The sequence below is a fragment of the Herpailurus yagouaroundi genome, unplaced genomic scaffold, assembly GCF_014898765.1.
Source record: "Herpailurus yagouaroundi ecotype Mexico unplaced genomic scaffold, PumYag 165, whole genome shotgun sequence".
Classification (NCBI taxonomy): Eukaryota; Metazoa; Chordata; class Mammalia; order Carnivora; family Felidae; genus Herpailurus; species Herpailurus yagouaroundi.
In genome coordinates, this window is record NW_024412406.1 from 29,377,079 (window position 1) to 29,393,225 (window position 16,147).

Genomic DNA, 16,147 nt, shown 5'->3' on the forward strand with positions numbered 1-16,147 from the left:
GGCTACACCGTCACTTATGTGGTGTTCTTGCCACAATGCATGGGCCGAGTTTGGTTTTGTAGAGACATCGGAAAACTAAAGCTGACGTTTATTCCGCAGACTAACTGGTCAGTACTCCTGAAAAGTGTCAAGGTCATGGAAGACAAGACTGAGGAGCTGTCCCGCGTCGGAAGAGACTATGGAGACATAAGTTATAAGTGCAAGGCAGAATCCCGCAATCCAATCCCTGGGCTAGGAAAGATGTCTGCAGGACAGTTAATGAACAGCGAGCCCAGTCTGTAGATGAGCTAACAGGATCGTATGGATGTTAATTTTCTGGGTTTGGTTATGTACTCTCTACTGTGGTTATGTTAGATGTTAATAATAGGGAAGCCAGGGAAGCAGTATATGGGAACTCTGTATTATAATTTTTGCAGGTTTTTTTTTGTAAGTCTACAACGGTTTCAACATAAAACATATAAAAATTAAAAACATCTAAAAAGTGTGATTTATAGACTCCCTGTGCAGATTTTTTTTTTTTTTTGAAGGGAGAGGGTTGCTTATTAACAATGCAGCAGTCATTAGACTCCACACCATTAGACTCCACACCACACAAACCAGAATTTCTTCCAATGAAACCCAAGAAACTGCATTTTTGCAAAATCCCTGAGTGGTTCTTAAGAACACTCGAGTTTGAGAAGAGTAGGAACTCCTATATTAAGCTGCCAAAAAGAACATTTGAGAAAGTCAGAAAGTGTATCTTCTGGATTGCAAGTTATAATGGGTTAGTCTAGCCACATATATCAATCATTGTGAAGTGTCAAGTTAATGAAATTAGGGAGATTTCCGAGTCTCGGTCAGAGGTCAGGATGTCAACCAAGATCATACAAGCTGGTCACAGACTGATACAAACAACACGGTAAGGCTGTAGGACACCTTTCACAAAGCAATGGTGCTTCCGGTGACAGATGAAAAAGAAAATTCAAGCAAAACCATTTGACATTTGTCTTTTACCAGGTAGATTCCCCTCTTGTTTTAAATATCCCAAGGGTGGAGAAATAGCTTCATGGAAATAGTCCTTAAGCGATATTTAACTTTTTTCCTCTAAAGCCCATTTTTATCAGGTGAGGTTTTATCTTCCGTGTGTTTCTACCGGCCAGGGGGGAGTGCTGCAGGCAACATGTTCTATCCCTATTATCCTGCCAAATATATTGCCGTGGTTTCGATTGCACTTCCAAAAGAGATTTTTCTTGACAATTTTATTTTTAAATTTTTTTTAATGTTTATTTTTGAGAGAGAGAGAGAGAGAGAGAGAGAGAGAGAAGTAGAGTGCAAGCAGGGGAGGGCAGAGAGAGAGGGAGGGAGACACAGAATCCGAAGCAGGCTCCAGGCTCCGAGCTGTCAGCACAGAGCCCGACGCGGGGCTCGAACTCACAAACCCGCGAGATCGTGACCTGAGATGAAGTGAGACACTTAACCAACGGAGCCCCCCGGGCACTCCCCAAAAGAGATTTTGAAAGAAAATGTAGTAGATGGTGAACCTTAAGTTAACCACAAAGCTAAATTAATCAGGAATTTCTTTACTGAAATGGTTACAAAAATATAATTTTTTCATCATGAAGTTAACTGTTTTTACATATGTATGTACATGTGCATGCATGTATGTACCGTTGATGCTATTAATTTGGAAAGTAACTTCCAAAGTTTTCCTAAGTAAAACTTAAGGTACACATTTTTAAAAATTGAAAATACACCCCTCAACTTTCACCTCATCTGTGTAGAAGGCGGCGGCTGTAGAATGTAGGGTGAAAGAATTAGTTTGTAAATGAAGATTAACAAGTTAATGACATCTGCCCTTAGAATATAGTTAACTTGAAATCAACGGAAATCTGTCTTGTGACAATAAAACTGCACATTCTTTATGATGGGTGGGAGGAAGAACGATGTAATTAATGTAAATGATCAGCCCAAGTGTCTCTTTCACCTGAGAGTTAATGGGGACAGAGAGTCAGTGTGTGAAATGTAGCTCCTCATTTCAGACATTTCTCCAGACTGAGAAACATAGATTCCCCCCGTGTTCATCATGAAAAGACAAGCAGAAGACGGCGACGAGGTCGGCTACTGATTCACATGGGGGTACCACAAAACATCTGTGCTCGCCGAGTTACTGGCTTATCACATCAAGGTGACTGTTCTAGCTACTTCACAGAACTTTATTGAAGAAAGTGACAATAACATAAGAGAGTCATCTCAGTCATATAAAAAGCTATAACAAATCAAGATGGTGGAAGCAATAGTAAAATTTAATCCCACTATCTGATAGTATACGTCCTCAGAAATTGGAAGTAATGCCTAATTCTATCTCAAGGGTTTCTCAGTGAAGTGCCCATTGCTATTGGGGGCAAGGAAATTATCCAGTGTACGGGACTTACCCTTGATTTATAGGGCTTTTGATATCCCTGCTTCCAGTCACAAAATGTCAGTAACAACTCCCAAGCAACATGTCAATTCAATCACGCTGACATATTTCTCAGGGCCCTCTGGAGAGATCGTATGACCCCTGTATGAACTGGTGAAAGTCCATCAAAATGCTGTGACAGATAACATTAATATAATCATAGTATCAGTATGGTCAGTAGTTTTTACTTATTTTTTTTGTTTAAAAAATTGTTTTAAGTTTATTTATTTATTTTGAGAGCGAGAGCGAGAGAATCCCAAGCAGGCTCTGCACTCTCGGCACAGAGCCCAACAAGGGGCTCGAACTCATGAACCGTGAGATCATGACCTGAGCTGAAACCAAAAGTTGGACATTCAACCAACTGAGCCACCCAGGTGCCCCGGTCAGTAGTTTTTTTTTTTTTAAAGTTATAAAATTAAGGATAACGCTTTAGATCCTTACTTTTTTGTTGTATGGGAAGTTCGTCCCCTATACAAGTGATTAGGATTATACATAACCTAAGGAAACAACCTAAGTGTCCTCAGATGAGTGGATAAAGAAGATGTGGTACACACACACACACACACACACACACACACACTGGAATATTATTCAGCCGTGAAAAAGAAGGAAATTCTGTCATTTGCAACAACGTAAATGGACTTGAGGGCAATATGCTAAGTGAAATAAATCAGACAGAGAAAGACAAATACTGTATGATCTGATTTATACGTGAATCTAAAAAGTCCAAACTCATCGAAACAGAAGGTAAAATAAATTGTGGCAACCAGTGGGGAGTGGTGGGGTGGGTTAAGGGAAATAGGGAGATATTGGTCAAAGGGCGCAACCTTCCAGTTATAAGATGAGTAAGTTCTGGGCATCTAATGTATTGCATGGTGACTACAGTTAACAGTACGGTGTTGACATACTCGAAAGTTGCTAAGACAGTAAATCTTAGATATTCCCACCATAGGCACATGCACAAGGTAATTATATGAGATGGTAGAGACATTAACTAACAATTTTGGTAATCATTTTGCAATATACATGTATTCAATCATCATGTTGCACATCTTAAACTTCCTCAATGTTATATGCCAATTGTATCTCCATAAAGTCGGGGAAAAAACGAATTATGTGTAACCTAGGCTTTTGCTTAAATTAACTTTTTATTTTCAAACAGTTTTAGGCTTACAAAAAAACTATGAAGATAGTATAGAATTCCATACATCAGCACATACATTCCATACATTCCCATATTATGAGCACTTTACATTAATATGGAACAAACCAATATTAAAAATTGTTTTTCGTCAAAGTCCATACTTTATTCAGATTTCCTTGGTTTTTACCTAAAGCGTCTTTTCTGCTCCAGGATCCCACTCAAGGAACCGCATTTCGATTCACTGTCATGTCTCCTTAATCTCCTCTTGGCTGTGACAGTTTCTCAGACTGTTTTTGGTGACCTTGGCAGTTCTGTTCAGGTGTTTTGTAGAATGTCCCTCAACTGGGGACATTCTGATGTTTTGCTCATGGTTGGATAATGGGTTTATAGGACAAGGTGCCCTTTCATCACATCCTATCAAAGGTATGCACTGTCGATATGACTTAGGACTATGTTGATCTCAGCCACCCGGCTGTGGTAGGACTGTCAGGTGTCTCCACCCAGAAGTTACTTTTTTTCATCTCCACACTGAACTCTCTGGAAGGAAAGACATTATGCTCTGGAAGGAGTTTTCTCTTCCTTGAGGGTGGAGTATCTGCATGAGTTATTTAGAATTCCTTTGTATAGGAGGTTTGTCTCTTCTCTCCTACGTGTGCACGTATGTATGTACATATGTGCATACATGTATATACGCATCTGCACGCATGTATTACATATGTGTGCGTGTGTTGTGTGTGTGCATGTATGGACATGTGTGCACATACGTATACGCATGCATGTGTGTATGTATGCACGTGTGTATGTACATATGTATGTGCTTATGTGTGTACACACATATGTACGTACGTGTACGTATGTGCATACGTATTATGTATGTACGTGCATTTGCGTGTATGTATGTGTATGAATGTATGCATGCATGCGTGTGTACATACGTATCTGTACATATGTGTGCATACGTATGTACGTACGTGTACGTATGTGCATATGTATTGTGTGCGTACGTGCATTTGTGTGTATGTATGTGTATGTATGTATGCATGTATGCGTACGTGTGTATCTGTACATGTGCATGTACATACGTATGCGCGTACATGTATGTGTGTGCGTATACCATTATGGATTTATGGATTTATGGATTTTACACCTTAGATAATAATCTAACACTACAGTGTTTATTTTGTTGATTAAAGTATGCCAGCTTTGGCAATTGAGAACTCGGAGTTGGCCCCTGTGTGCCTTTGACAGACCCCCATCACTGTGTGTGTGTGGGCGGGGGGGGGGCGTTTCCTTACTCTGGGCACTACAATGTACTTCAGGCTCATCTCGCCCACTTCCTGCCCCAGTCCTGAAATGGTCCATTTCTCCGATGAGTCCTGGATGCTTCCACCAGTGAATAGTACTGGAAACCAAGACGTCCACTCTAGGTGTGCTTGGTGCTCCTGGATGTCATTACTTCCGGGCCTTCTAAGCTGACAGAGCGAGGAAGTGTGTGTGTATACTGAGCACTATATACACACACACCTACAAATATTTCTGTGTGTAACCGTCTGTATCTGTACTAAGCCAAACGTGAGTTCATACTGAAGTGTTCAACTATAATCCATTATCCCGCAGATCATCCTAGCCTCCTTCCCTTGTTTGTTTATGAACTTCCACTCCAACGGCGAAAAACCTGGCTCCTGCCATCCACCACCGATTTACTGAATTGTTCAATTCTCTTTATTTGTTTGTTTTTATTTTTTTACGTTTGTTTATTTATTTTGGGAGAGACAGAGACCGTGCAAGTGGAGGAGAGCAGAGAGAGAGGGAGACAGAGAATCCCAAGCAGGCTCCGCACTGTCGGCACAGAGCCCAGCCTGGGGCTCGAACTCACAAAACCGTGAGATCATGACCTGAGCTGAAACCAAGGGTCAGATGCTTAACCGACTGAGCCACCAAGGCAGCCCTGAATCATCCAATTTTAAAGTATATGTAGTAGTGTCAGACTGTGAACCCCTAATCCCACGAGAAGCGACATTATCAAACGGAGTACAGCGCTTATGGACAGGTTCTTTTGCATTTAGTCTTAGAGATTCCACTGATTTACCCAGTTTTAGCTCACTTCCCACCCTCTCACCCTTCCTTTACTAAGGCTATTTCATACTTCTGCAATATAGATTATTTTGTTACATTTGGTGTTCTCTCCGGGGACCCCACAACCTTCTGAATGAATATGTAAAATTTTGTATACCCGATCCTAAAAAAATCCCCCATGTGTCACATAGTCAATTCTCCCTCTTCACCGGAACCACTGGTAACCACTGATCTTTCTCCTAACATTGTCATTTTCCAAAATGTCTTATGATCGGAATCATGTAGTATGTAGCCTCTTCATACTGGGTTCTTCCGGTTTAAATGGCAATATGCATTTTACATTCATACATGTCTTTTGGGGCCTGATAGCATGTTTGTATTCATTACTGAAGAATGTTCCACTGCACGGACGTACTGCTGTTTGTTTACACATTCACCTGTTGAAGGACATCTCGTTGCTCCCGGGTTTCGACTATTACAAAGCTGCTATAAACATTTGGATGCAATGCGTGCACATAAGTTTTCAAATCGGTTGTGTAAGTACTCAGGAGTGCAGTTGCTGGACTGTATGTTAAGACAATGGTTAGCCTTGTAAGAACCTAGCAAACTGCCTTCCAAAGCGGCTGCACCATTCCGCATTCCCATCAACAATGAATAAGAATTCCTGTTGCTCTAGCCATTGATACCGTCAGGCTTTTCATTTGTTTGTTTGGTTGGTTTTGTTTTAATTTTAGCTATTCTAATAAATGTGGGTTGGTATCTCATCACAGTTTCAGTTTGCAATTCCCTAATTACAAACGGTGTTGAACACCTTTCATATGCTTATTTGCCATCTGATCATTTTCTTTGGTGTCGTGGCAGTTTCAGACAGATTTTGTCTTTTTTTAAATTGGGTCAGTTGTTTTCTTATTGTTGCGTTTAAGAGCTCTTTTTGCATTTTGGAAACAAGTTCTCTATCAGAGGTAAGTTTCTTCCGGTATGTGGCTTGTCTTTTCATTCTTCACGGTGTCTTTTGCAGAGCAGAAGTTTTTAATTTCAATACACTCCCACTTCTATTTCTAAAACTTGTTACCAAACCCAAGTACATCTGGATTTTTTTCTATTTATTCTCCTAGGAGTTTTGCATTTTACATGTAAGTCTACGATCCATTTTGAGTTCATATTTGTGAAAGGTGTGAGGTTTGTGTTCTTTTTCTTTTCTGTATATGGGTGTCCAATTTCTTCAGCACTATTTTTTTTTTTAAAGAACAAAAAGATTTTTTACTCTTTGTCAGTTGAGTGGCTTTTGCTCCTTTGTGATGGTTTTGGCAAGAATTTTTGTAATTGAGACACAATGACAATTTGTTAAACTTCTCCACGAATCTTTTACTCTCTCTCTCTCTCCCCCACGAATACACACATATCCCTCCCCTCTGGAAGCCCACAGTATTTTGAAAGAGAGCACATGTCTCTTGTCTGATTTGAAAATGGCCCTAGAGAGGTAGGAAAGTCTTACAGGAACAGAGTGCTTTGGGAATAAAGAATGGAAAGATCAGTCCCAATGGAGCAGGCTGCCGGGACTGAGTGGGAATATAAGAATATATTTTGGTCACCCTTGCTTCGAAGAACAATTGAGAAGACTCGCTGAGCCAGATAACAAAGGGAGAGTAAAAACTACCAACGTTGCAAACAATGACGGCTTGAGAACCAGGCTGGTTGTTGGGATTTACTCTAAGCCTTGGGGAGCCTCTTCAGGTCTGAGCAGGGAACGGACATGATCAGATCAGCTTTTGCGCATGTGATTTAGCAGAAATTCCTGGGGTAGCTTGGAAGAGAGGTGAAAACTGTGAAGTCTAGTTAAGGAAGCTGCTACAAGCGTTCAGGCAGCACTTATTTAGGGCAGAGGCAGACGGAGCTGAGAAAGACAGTGAGGACATGGGAGGCTGGTAGAAAATACGATACAGGGATGGAAAATGAAATCAGGCATTCTTGGGAATCCACTGCTTTTCTGTTATAATAATCTGCCCGGAAGTTAAACCACCAGCGCCACCTATTGGTGAGTGAGATTCTTACTCTCAGGCTGCCCTGTACACGAAGTCGCGTTTTATAATACGTTGGCCAGAATGATGCTGATTTCTCTTACTGTCCCTAATCAGCCAGTCTCAAAATACATTATTGAGCTCTGTTCAAAGTACTGAGTGGCGTGAACAATAAATACTACGTGTACAGGCTGGAAAAGTTTATAATATAATTTAGGAATAATATATGCAAAACAGTTAGCTGTTCACGTGTCTAGGTACACTCTGAGGCTCCAGAAGAGAGACTTTGGTGGGACTAATTTAGCTTGTCGCCGGCTGAAGGTTGGTGATATGAAGTCCATCCCAAAAGGACACAAACCAAAGTCAAGCTGCAGGTGTGGCCTGAAGGGAAAGTTCGCAGATCCAAGGTACCCAAGAGAACTTTCCATCTGGCTCTGGTGGCGTTTATAACGAACAGGGTTGACGTTTATTTAATTGTCCCAATTTTTAAGCCAGATGCGCTTTTCTGAGATGTATGAGATGCTATGAGAATAAGAACATCTTTCTTTTTTAAAAAAAATTTTAATGTTTATTTTTGAGAGAAAGAGACAGAGACAGAGAGGGAGCAGGGAGCTTTTTTACTTGCCGGCAAAAAGCCTTCTGGGGCTACTCCTCGAAAGTAGAAGATCCAGATCTAGCCAAAGAAATGAAAATGTTATTTACAGCACTAGCAAAGAACCAAAACCTGCAGGCAGTTAACTAAGCGGGCTAAATGGAGACTCAGCTGGCGGCTGGTCAACGGGATGTCCTGAAATTTTTACCTTTGTATTTATTTTGTTTTATTATTTTTTTTTTAATTTTTTTTCAACGTTTATTTATTTTTGGGACAGAGAGAGACAGAGCATGAACAGGGGAGGGGCAGACAGAGAGAGGGAGACACAGAATCGGAAACAGGCTCCAGGCTCTGAGCCATCAGCCCAGAGCCCGACGCGGGGCTCGAACTCACGGACCGCGAGATCGTGACCTGGCTGAAGTCGGACGCTTAACCGACTGCGCCACCCAGGCGCCCCAATTATTTTTAAAGTTTATTTATTTACCTTAGACAGAGAGTATGCACATGCAGGGGAGCAGCAGAGAGGGAGGGAGAGAGAGGGACCCAAGCAGGCTCTGCCCTGCAGCACAGAGCCACATGCGGAGCTCTAACTCACGAACTGAGAGATCATGATCCGAGCCAAAATCAGGAGTCAGATGCTCAACCGACTGAGCCGCCCAGGAGCCCCATCTTTATATTTATTTTAAAGAAGCCCAAAATTAAGTCTGACCTAGACATGGCAGTCACTTAAAGTGGGTTATTTTTCCTGTTTACAGTGTAGAGATGGGTATACTTCCTAAGGTCACACAGCTATGAAGTGGGAGAGCTGGGATCTGGATTGATTTTGGAGCCCACTTTCTGGACTTACAACATTAGACTGTTGCCTATACTCTGCTCTGCTTGAGTTAGCAGGAGCTGGTCACTGTGGCCTCAGTAAGTTGCTGGCACCATGGATTATGACTAATTTGTATTATTTTAAGCACAGTCCAACATCTAGTATTTTGTGTCTCCTTCAAGATCAGAGGGGTGCCTCATAACTCATTTCGCCCCGTACGGCATTTTACGTCTCAAATTACATTAAATACTTTCAAATTCCAGTCTTTTACTTTTTGAATTATTCCCAATCGCTTGGAGTGTTTATGTGCACTCAGCACAGGACATAAACATTATAAAAGTTTGTAATGATCCAAACACTCATCTAAGAATATTACCATTAGTTTCCTTATCTCTGCGTCTGAGAATCTCAACTCAAAAATATGGATAGAATGCACTATGATGCACTTGTTAGATATTTATTAATGACTTCTTCTTCCTCTCACTTCATCTAAGTATGCCACTTAGCTGATTCAGAATCATAAAAGTGATGTAAAGGTAGCTCAGACTAAATATGGAAGAGAGACGTGCGCTAACACTTGTGAATAAGGCTTTTTCTGATCACATTTCTTACTCTGATATTACTCGGTACCATCCCCGGTTAAAGCCCCCCACATGTTCAGAGTGACCACCCTGTACATCACTATCACTTGTGCTTGTAAGTACCCAAGGCAGCTATGCCACAAAGTCTTTGGTTTGGTACCTCCTCTGGCAGAGATCAGTGTGGAATCAGGGAGCCTATGGCACCAAGGAGAAATGTGTAGTACAAATACACTTTATAATTCTTCTTTCTGATCTCCATTAAAAGTGAGATATGGACAGGAAGTCTTACACAGAAGGGAAGCAATTTTCCAATCTCATTAGACCTGAGCATCTTTCTTTATTTAACTGCTGAGCTGTAAAATATTTTCCTAAGATGATAAGAAATACAGAATACTTACCACTCAGCGTGCTAAACAAAAAGCCTGTGTTACCTGTCTGCTCAGTCTGAATCAATGATTTTAAATAAGAGTGGCTGTCACATTTATCATAGTTGGCAGATTCTTTGTTTTATTTTCCTGACATTTGTAGAGAGATGAGGATTTTGTTGTTGATTGTTTTACTATAGACTCTATAAGTGTCCATAATGTAGCGCAGTAACTCCAAAGCTTGTCAATTAAAAACATTTCTGAAACGTGTTTGTAGACATTGCATGTTTTCATAAAACAAGTTTGTTAAAGGAAGTGTTAGTTCATAAATATGTGTATTATTTATTCATTTAAGTTATAAGAGATGTTACTGTTTTCTGTCTTCTCTTTCTGTCTTTCTTTGTTCATTCTTTTTTTTGCTTTTGTATGTAATTTTATGAATCACAAATACATATGAAAACTCTGAAAAGCTGAGAGCCAAGAAAGGGAAAATTAAAAACATATTTAAAAAACGATTCAAAAGAAGGACTTTAGTCCTTTAGTTAAAATTGGAAACAACCACATGAACTCATGACCTTTGATACACGATCTTTGATACCCTGCTGACATATCATCCACCTGCCATGTTTTGTCATGTGGAGGAATCTGATCTTCATCTTTGCTGAAACTTCCTGGACAGTAGTCAGTCAAGTGTCTCTCCCTGATAGAAAGGAATCAGGGAAATCAAGATGTGCTCGGATATCTTTGTTGCTGCTAAAAAAGGAAGGATGCTTGATTTGTGGAATGTCAAAGAGAAAGGAAGTGGCTTACAGGGTCCCGACTGACCAGCCTGTGTTGTTTGAGCATCAAAAAATATAGTTTTGTGAACATTTCTATGAATTTTTAATGTTACTCAAAAGAGGGAGGCAAAAGCATTATGTGATTCTTCATTTATATTGACAGAACACATTGTATATTACTCAATTCAAATCATGTACGTATGGAACAAAGTGTAGGTCAAATCAAACAGCAAACTATTATGTAAAATCTTGCAGCCTGGGATATGTATGTGCCCAATGTTCCAGTAATATAGGCAGAAAAAAAAGCTATGAAAGAAATTATTTAAACGTTGTGTAAGACGGGATGCTTGGGTGGCTCGGTTGGGTAAGTATCCAACTTCAGCTCACGTCACGATCTCACGGTTGGTGAGTTCAAGTCCCTCATCGGGCTCCACACTGACAGTGCAAAGCCTGCTTGGGATTCTCTTTTACTTGTGCTCTCTTTCTCTCTTTCTTAAAATAAATGAAAACTGTAAAATAAATAAATAAAAGTTGTGCCAGAGATCACAGTTAAAAAGAAAGAGGTTAAAAAAAAAAGTAAGAGTGACATGTAATACACCAAGTTTTAGAGGGAAATGGCCTGGAAGGTTTTATTACTATAAAAAGGGGCCGGGTTCCATAACCCTGTTGGCATGGTTCAATTGTTTTGGATGTTCTCCTGGTTTTCTGTGTTACTGTCTTTACCTGTTCCTCAAATTCACACTTTGAATTGAGGTTGTAATATTTTTTTTAATTTTTTAAATGTTTATTTACTTATTTTGAGAGAAAGAGAGAACACCTAGGAGCCTGGGTTCTAAATTTCTAACAGATAATCCTGGATCGATAATTTCAGCTGACCTGAAATAGAACTTCTATTAACCTTAATCAAGAAAAATAACCTTGTTAGCCAAGAAGATACAAAATACACATAAAGATGGTGATTTCTTAAAAATTAAGTTAATATTATCAATAATTTGGGGGAAGCGTAGCAATGGGTTTTTCAATTTTTGTGCCTTTTAAATTTCTATGTTTTAAAAATGATGGGGCGCCTGGGTGGCGCAGTCGGTTAAGCGTCCGACTTCAGCCAGGTCACGATCTCGCGGTCCGTGAGTTCGAGCCCCGCGTCGGGCTCTGGGCGGATGGCTCAGAGCCTGGAGCCTGTTTCCGATTCTGTGTCTCCCTCTCTCTCTGCCCCTCCCCCGTTCATGCTCTGTCTCTCTCTGTCCCAAAAAAATAAATAAACGTTAAAAAAAAATTAAAAAAAAAAATGGGACACCCGGGGGCACCTGGGTGGCTCAGTCAGTTAAGCTTCTGACTCTGGAATTCTGCCCAGGTCATGATCTCACAGTTCGTGAGTTCAAGCCCCACACTGGACTCTGCACTGACAATGCAGAGCCTTCTTGGGATTGTTTCTCTCTCTTTCTCTCTCTCTCTCTCTGTCCTCTCAAAATAAATATATAAACATTTTTTTTTTTTTTCTAAATGGGGCACCTGGGTGGCTTAGTTGGTTGAACATCGACATTGGCCCAGGTCATGATCTCGCTGTTCGCAGGTTCAAGCCCCACGTCGGGCTCTGTGCTGACAGCTCAGAGCCTGGAGCCTGTTTCGGATTCTGTGTCTCCCTCTCTCTCTGCCCCTCCCCAGCTTGTGCTCTGTCTCTCTCTCTCTCAAAAATAAATAAAAACATTTTCAAAAAATTAAAAAAAAAATAAAATAAAAATGATTGACAGCCTGAACAGCCAAAGCAAACTTGAGAAAGAGGAACAAAGCTGGAGGCATCAGCCTCCCTGACTTCAAACTATACTACAAAAGCTACAGTAATCAACACAGTGTGGCATTGGTACAAAAACACACACATAGATCAACCGAACAGAATAGAGAGCCCAGAAACAATCGCTAACGATATATGGTCAATCAATTTATGACAAAGGAGCCAAGAATCTACAGGAGGGAAAGGACGGTCTCCTCAAACAAATGGTGCTGGGAAAACTGGACAGCCACTGGCAAAAGAATGAAACCGGATGCCTACCTCCCACCACACACAAAAATCCACTCAAAATAGATTAAAGACTTGAACGTAAGACTTGAAACCATAAAACTCATAGAAGAAAACATTGGAAAAGCCTCCTTGACATCCATGCTGGCAGGGAGTTTTTAGATTTACATCAAAGGAAAGGCAACAAAAGCAAAAATAAACAAGTAGAACTACATCAAACTAGAAAGCTTCTGCACAGCAAAAGAAACTCTCGACAAAATGAAAAGGCAACCTACTGAATGGGAGAAAATATTGGCAAATCACACATCTGATAAGGGGTTAGTATCCAAAATATATAAAGAATGTACCCAATTCAGTAACAAAATAAAACACAACAAAACACGTTTAAAAAATGAGCAGAGGAACTGAATAGATTATTTTTTTCCCAAGAAGATATACAAATGGCCAACTGAAAAGATGCTCAATGTCAGTTACCAATCTTCAGGCAAATGCAAATCAAAACCACAATGAGATATCACTTCATACCTGTCAGTATGGCTCTGATCAAAAAAACCCAAGAGGTAACAAGTGTTGGTGAGGATGTGGAGAAAAGGGAGCCTTTGTGCACTGTTGGTGGGCATGTGACTTGGTGCAGCCACTGTGGAAAACAGAACTACCCCGTGATCCAGCAATCTCACTTCTGGGTGTGTATCCAAAGGAAATGAAAACAGGATAGCGAAGAGGTCTCTTCACGTCCCATGTTCATTGTAGCATTATTCCCAAAAGCCAAGGTATGGAAACATCTGAAGCATCCATCAACAGGTGAACAGATAAAGAAGATACACACAATGGACTATTATGCATCTATGACAAAGAGAGGAGTTCTGCTGTTAGTGATGACGTGGATGGTCATGCTCATGGATGGCACGATGCCAAATGAAATTAAGCCAGAGAAAGACAAATACTGCACAGTATCACGTATGTGTGGATTTTAAAAAAAGCCCCTCGTAAAAACAGTAGAAAATTGGTTGCCAGGGACTGGGGGTGAGGGGAATAGGGAAAGGTTGGTAAAAAGGGTACAAACTTTCAGCTACAAGATGAAGTCTGAGGATTTAACGTATAACGTAGTGAATATGGATCGTAACACCGTATTCTATAATTGAAATTTGGTTAGAATAGAATCGAAAATGCTAGATACTGTATGATTCCAACTATATGATATTCTGGAAAAGGCAAAAATATGGTGACAGGATAAAGAGGAGTGGTTGCCAGGGTTGGACGCGGGAGAGGGAAGGATGGAGAGACAGACCAAGAGGATGTTTAGGGCAGTGAAACTACTACATATAATAATACTATAGTGGTAGATAACATGTCACAATACATTTGTCCCATCCACAGAACATATCGCACCAGGAGGGAACAGTAATGCAAAACCAGCACTCTGAGTGATAATGATCTATCAATGTAGGTTCATCAGTTATAACAATGTACCACCCTGGTTGGGGATGTTGATAATGGAGGAGGCCATGTGTGTGTGGGAGGGCAGGGGACAAGAATTATCTGGAATGTGTGTGTATCTTCTCAATGTTGCTGTGAATCTGAAACTGCTCTTTAAAAAGTCTATTAAAAAATAAGTCAGCGGGGCGCCTGGGTGGCTCAGTCCGTTAAGCATCCGACTTTGGCTCAGGTCATTATCTCACGATTCGTGGGTTCAAGGCCCATGTCGGGCTCTGCACTGACAGCTCAGAGCCTGGGGTCTACTTCGGATTCTGTCTCCCTCTCGCTCTGCCCCTCTCCCACTCACACACACACACACGCTCTCTTAGAAATAAGTAAAACATTAAAAATTTTTTTTAAAAAGTTAGCATCTACATGAACACTTAGAGCTGCTTCCGAACTAATTAGCAAGAGGTAGGCAAGTAGCATAAATTGGGGCAGTAAGAAGAAATAGTCAAGGATAAACAATAAACTCAAGAAAAAACAAATGATAATTTAATTTAGCTATACACAACCTGATTGTCTACGATGAAACCATTACTTTAGGGAACCAGAAACATGAGGCTAGATGTTTCGCAAAGACAACGAGGTTGTGTATTTTGCCCATGCAGGTAGCTTCAGTGTTTCCACTGTGCCTGGCCTAGAGTCTGCATTCAGATGATTTTCGATGAATGAATAAAAGTGGGTTTCGAGGACCAATTACTTCCAAGCTACCCAGAGTCCTTGAAAAGACAGATTCACTGGGCACCTCGGGGGTGGAACCGTGAGCCCTGGGGGTACCAGAACTGCAGTCTTCACAGGCATACAGCGGATGCTCCTTCCACATGCTACTTGCAGTCTGAGAACCCCTGAAAGTTCAATCGCTTCACCTTGTCAGAGAGAAAATGGAGGCGAAACAGTTTGCTCGAGGTCACAGGGCTAAGGACTGAGCAACAAGTAGAGCTCCAAGCGTCAGGCTCTGAAAAGTTCATCAGACTGGTGACTTCCTGTAGTGTTAGTACACGGAGAGCAGTAATCTAGCTTCCAGGTTTGTTTGGTTTCTTCCTCCCCCTGCTAGTTGATTTCGAGTGCATTTCGCACGGTTATTTCTGCATCACGTCCACTAGCATTTCTTCACCTTGTAGCTTTCCTGCTTTTCATAGTGGTGGCTAACTCCCCAGCACAGTAAATTTTTGAAATGCTTCTCAATGTCCGTGAGCGTCCAGGGATTTCTCGTTTCACCTGGAAAAGCTGTAAGGAAGAACTTATTCCACCTAACTAGGGCCATCGGAGTCTCCTTCGGCGTACTTTCCCCAAGGTTGCTTTTCTGTGTCTCCCATGGTGGAAGCCGTTCTCCTCTGCCATTTTGCTTTTTTTCGGGAATACCGGGTTCTTAGGCTTAACAGTAGTAAAGCGATTCACCTGTACAACGTCTTTCTCTGTAAAGTTCCATTTGCAGCGCTCTTGAAGAGCCTGCTATGTTGCCCCAGCTCCCGGGACGGGTTGTTAATTCCAGCTCTAGAAAAACTGTTGGCTCGCCCTTGGGACTATTTTCTCGGCACAGTTTGATCGGAGATGCCCACTTTAATCAGAGCGGGTGGACTCCATCTCCTCTCTGTATTGGTGGCATCGGACGAAACATTGGGAGAGTTCTCGATCTTAAAAAAAAAAAAAAAGAAAAAAAAAATCGAGCCGGCTGCGGCTTTGCGCTCGCGGGTAAACCCCGATGACCTCCTCGGTGGGAGCACTCCAGCGGGGAGCCCTGGGGGAACCCCCGCGGGGAGCCGGGGCCGCCGGGCGTGGGCGGGGGGCGGGCCCGGCACCGCCCTCCCAGGTGGCGGCCCCGCCCCCGCAGCCGCCCGGAGGACACTT